We start from the raw sequence: 5,369 nt of genomic DNA on the forward strand, positions 1-5,369 counted from the left end.
ATAAAATGATGGAGGGCTTGTAATAGCTGGTAGGAGGCCAAGGGAGAGACCTGGGGGGATGGAGGAGATGCAGCCGTCGTGGGCACAGCATCCTTCCTTGAGTTTATTCCTAGGCTCTTGGTGAATATCTTAACAAACCCTGGCTGCCGTGGAAATGAAATAATAGATGTATCTGAATCGCTTCAATGTCAGAAAGGGACTTTAAAGATTTCCCCCCACCCTCCAGTGCATCCCAAAGGGGTTCCAGCAGCACGAGCCCGGAGCTCTGTGCTGGAGGAGGAGAGCACGTGGCTGGAGCGCGGCTGGTCCGGTCCTCGCCCCAGCGCCGCAGTGGAAGGACAGCGGAGGGAAGGGGTGGCACTGGCCAGGTTTGAACCCAGGACTTGCAGAAAATAGGGCTGGATGGGAGCTGGAGAGACCAACAAGTCTCGGAGTGGCTCAGAGTCAGGGGACTGACTTCCCGATGCACACACAGATGGGAATATCTCAGTCCTTGGGCACTTTGCTGGAAAACCTGGGAAAAGGAGAAACCAGGTCTGATCCAAGGCTGGAGAAGATATCTAGGATCCAGGATCTTGGAGGGATCTCCCTCTTGGCCAGCTGCACTGGGTAAAAGTACGTCCTGGCTTTGAGCCGCACCCAGTACCTGTGTATTCGCCACCGATTCAAACCTGAGATGCTTTATGTGAGTAAGGAGAGCTTGGAATGAGCCGCACCGGGGGTTTGGTTGTGTGCCTGCTGCAGGTCTGTGCAGGAATTACCCCTGTGACTCGTGTTATTTCTGCAGCGCTTCTTACCTGAGGGTCTCTTGAGAGCATGAAGCAATTCCTGGGGAAGAGGGAGAAGACTGGTGCAGCCACAGATTGAACAAACCCACTCTCCCCCGCCGTCTCTGCATCTTCCAGGCTCTTTCTGATTGACCTGGGTGAGGAAACTTGAGAGAAGAGCCTTCTGCTGAGCGTCCCCACTTGATCTGAGAGCAAAGGTTTTATATCCTCTACGTCTGAGAAGAGCTTTTCAAGCACCGTGCATTGCTGGGGATCTTCTCACGCTCGTGCATTAACTTGGGACGGGGTGTTTGGGGGTCAGATGCTGAGATCTTCCAACCAGGAGAACAGCAACCAGCTGGACACCGTTCCCCTCCAGTCATCCCCTTGTCCAGAAGGTCCTTCACAAGCCAGGGAGGTCGGTCTTGCCAACCTCTCCCACGCTTGGGTCAACTGGTGGGATCTCCAGCGAGGACAATGGGGAAAAGGCAGGTTAATGGGTACTGAGCACTGGGACAGAGAAAAGCTACAAGACCCCGCGTCCGAAGCCCGTGGTGCCCAGATGCTGGGCTGCATCCACGAGGCTGGTTTCAGGGAGCTTGTTCTGACCGTGTCCTCTTGTCCCCCTGCTCTGTGAAGGGAGCCTGTGGTTTGGCAGCCCCGAATCCTTCACCCTAAACTGGTGTGGCCACAGGTAGCGACGGCTGTTAGATGCTCGTAGGAGGCAGCTGGAGCGTGGAGGGGAAATTCTGCCGCTTGGCAGTGTGGGGCTGGTCCAGAGAAGCTGGAAATTGCTGGTTTGGGTGCACACAGTGTCTTTTTTTTTTTCCTTTGACTTGCCCTGGCAATTAACGCTCGTCGCGTATCATCCAACCCTCTTCTGCTGCTGCTCAGAGCTGCATTTCCACGGCGATGCGCAGGATGCCGTGTGTCTGCGCGGAGACGTGGCTGAGCCTCCTTTCGGTAAGAGTTAAGGGAAGGTGGTGGGTCACCACATCCAGCCTGTGCTGTCACCAGTGTAACCTCCGAACACAGGACTCCGAATGCCTTCTGGAGACCTGTTGGGTTGGTTTCCTCTTCCACTCAGCTCTTCCTGCATCCTGTTGCTCCAATAACTCTCTCCGCATGGAAATCTGTGGTTCCTAGCTCGCTGTCCTGGGCTGGGCAGCAGCTTTATTTGACATTCCTCATCTGCTCCCCCTCTCCTTCGGCCAGAGCTCTGCCAGCTCCATCCCGCAGGAAATGTTTCCGTGCTCATGCCCAGTGCGCCTGGAACAGGGGTACCAGGAGGGAATTTGTCCTCGGGGGTGTCCAATGGTGCAGGGACGCTTGGTGGCCACTTTCCAGGCACTCGCCAGGACCGGGGCACGGCAGCAGCAACGTGTTCCCAGACCAGAACTGGGAACCAGTGGTTTTACCCTCGACAAAACTATTTATTGCCATTCCTGACATGATGCTTGGGCGCCTCTGTGAGAGCTGGGTGTCCCAGGGGAGCCCCGTTTTTATGAGATGACTCAGGCAGCGTCGGTCCCTCGAGCTCTTGGTGCTCCGCATCTGTGCGTCTTCCCCACAGCCTTGACCCAGAAAGGCTCATTTTAAACACGCGAATGTCAACGGACTGACTCATCGCCAGCCTGCACCCACCAACACACCCCATGGGAGAAGAATGTCATTGTGACTTCCCTGGGGAGAGGAACAGGGGGGTATCATGGGGCTGGGGACCCCGACATGGGCGTGGGCACTTCCATCTGCAACGGGAGGTGATGGTGCAGAGCAGGGGCACAAACCTGCACCACCGAGGGCAGGGGGACACAATGCCAACCCTTGCAAAAATCTGCAGAAAAAGTAAAGGAGGAGAAAATGTATGGAGGAGGAGATGGATTCAAGGCCAGGCTGGGTGAGGCTTTGGGCAACCTGGGCTAGTGGGAGGTGTCCCTGCCCATGGCAGGGGGTGGCACTGGGTGGGCTTTAAGGTCCCTTCCCACCCAAACCATCCTGGGATCAATGTGCAACAAAAAGAGGGGTGGAGGCAAGGGAAGAGGAAAAATGATGGGCAAGGAGAAAGGTGGCCCCAGAATGTAGGATTTAGACCCAAACCCAGCTGCTTCAGGGCACCCCAAATCCCTGCCAGCCTGGGATCTCCGTTGGACACAGATACCTCCCATGATGCACCCCATAAGTGGGGCAGGAGCCGTTAATGGGGGTCTTGGCCAACGCACAGCTGGAGGGTGAAGGCAGAGCTCATGCCCATCAGCTCGGTTTCGCAGGAGGCAGGTTTTTGCCATTTTTTCCTGCAGGATTATGTGTTCCCCCGCTGAAGTGCGTGGGCTTCGCTATGGGCGGGTTTCTCCTGGTTTCTGACGGTGCTGCAGGAGCCGCGGCCCTCGCTCGGGGAGGGATGAGCAGGGAGCGGCGGAGAATGGTGCTCGAGGCAGCGTTATGATTAACCGGGAGCCTCGAGGCTGTTCGCAGCGAGGACTTCCAGCGATTGCTTCTCTTACAGATTTCTGATGGCAATCTGGATGTCAGCGTGAGGTCTTGAAGCTTCCCTCTGGCGGGTCCCTGGTGATAAATCCCCATCCTCCCTGGGTGCTGCCTCCCACCTTGGGCTGTCGGTGGGTTTCACCAGCCCCTGCGGTCTCTGATAAGATCCTTAATGACCGATAGCATCTCTCCTGGTCCCTACCAGGATGGAGAAGGAATTGGTCCTGCCAATTCCTCCTCTGGTCACCATCTCCCCCTCCTGAGCTGCCCTGGGGGCATCCGCTGCTCTACCAGCATCCTGCTGTCCTGGTCCCATGGCCAGGGGTTATCAGAGGGTCTAACACCCCATGTGGGTCTGACACCCCCTTTGGGTCGACCCTTGCTGGGTTTTACCCCATTTCCACTCCGGTCTGGTTATCCTTCCCTTCAAGCCAGCGAGCATTTACTGGATGAGTCACAGAGGAGCACGACTTGGGCAAAAACCAAACCCAGGTTTGGCAAGGGAATTATAAGTGTTCGACAGCAGAGGATAGTTAGGGAGCAGCCTGTGTGAATGCTAATTGTGACATTAATAAAATTAGAAAGAAAAAGCCAAAATCTTTAGGAAAGTTTCCCAGCTGCAGGGTGAAGGATGAGGGGGAAAAAAAAAGACATAGTGAAAATATTTTAAAATTAATATAAACCAAAGCAAATGCTCTCCCTAAGTGATGGATGCGGTAAAATCATGGGTAATGCTGCAGAGAAAAGGGAGGTGAAAGGAGAAGCCAGCCAGTGTGTCGTGGGAAGGCTGAGGAGCACCTTCAGGTCCTCTGGGGACAAAGCATCTGATCGTCCGCTGGAGGTAACGGCTTTGAACTGACTGTCCAACCTCCTGTTTGAGGGATGTGGCCCCAAAATCTGGGATGTGCTGCTGTTTCGCCCATCCTGGATAACTGGGTTTCCCTCCCTGGCAGGAGAGTGGCACCAGGGTCCCGCAGCAGAGCCCAGGAGGTCCAGCTGGGATCTTGGGAGAAGACCAGCAGAGCGTGGTGTGAGCCAGGACACGGACAAAAATCATCCAGGGTCTGGGAAAGGTGGCCAGGAGGACAGGCTGAAGGATCTGGTGACATTTAGTGCAGAATAGACCGAGGCAAGATGCAGGGGGACTGACCCCGTGGCCTTCCAGGGTCTGTCCCAGCCCCTTCCTTGGGATGTGCCCAGAGAAGCTGTGGATGCCCCATCCCTGGAGGGGTTGGAGGTGAGCAACCTGGGCTAGTGGGAGGTGTCCCTGCCCATGGCAGGGGGTGGCACTGGATGGGCTTTGGGGTCCCTTCTCACCCAAACCCTTCTATGTGTGCAGGCAGTCATGCCGGGCTGGGACCCAGGACTCCTCGTGACCCGGAGGAGCGGGCGCTGAGCACATCGGATCCACACCAGAGACTTACACCAACCCCAGTTTCGTGAGTTTGTCCGTTTGCTTTTGTTTTCCAGGTCTGAGCGCTGCCGTCTCACAGCAAAGCCAACAGAGGCTGTTCCCTCTCGCTGGGTCCTCCTGGAGATGTCCCCCACCACTGGGGATGCTCAGGTGGAAGATGTTCTCAGCCCACAGCTCTGTCCTTTGCTCCTCATCCTCTGTGCATCGTCACCACCCTCCAAAGCTGCTGTTCAGTGTCGTGTTGGGCTTTGGCAGCGTCTCCCAGCATCTCCCAGTTCCGTGCCTGACTCAGGTCCTCTTTGCACCCTGTCACCTCCACACCCCTCCTGGCTTTCCTCCACGATCTTTGGGCTGGGGGGACACCCCAGTCCTACCACCAGCCCTGAGCGGGGCCGGGTGACGCTGGGTGGGTTTCCTTGCTCCCCCCGTCTGATCCAGATCACCTTTAGGGAACGGCTCCTGGTTGTCACTTGAAATCTGCATCCTGCGATCTCTGGGTTTCCATGGAAGCTGAGGATGTCCCCGCAGCCTCTCTCTTTGCATCGCTGTGTGCATCGTTTGCATTTCACCCTGCGTGTGGGATGGGTGAGAGCTGTGCCGATAGGGCAGGTGGGAAGAGCACAACATGAAGGACCTTGTTCAGGTTTGTCCCGGGTGATGGGCGCTGTTGCAACGCGGCTGTCACGGGATGGTGGCAGCGTCTG

Source organism: Pterocles gutturalis, unplaced genomic scaffold (genome assembly GCF_000699245.1).
Source record: "Pterocles gutturalis isolate BGI_N339 unplaced genomic scaffold, ASM69924v1 scaffold29453, whole genome shotgun sequence".
Lineage (NCBI taxonomy): Eukaryota > Metazoa > Chordata > Aves > Pterocliformes > Pteroclidae > Pterocles > Pterocles gutturalis.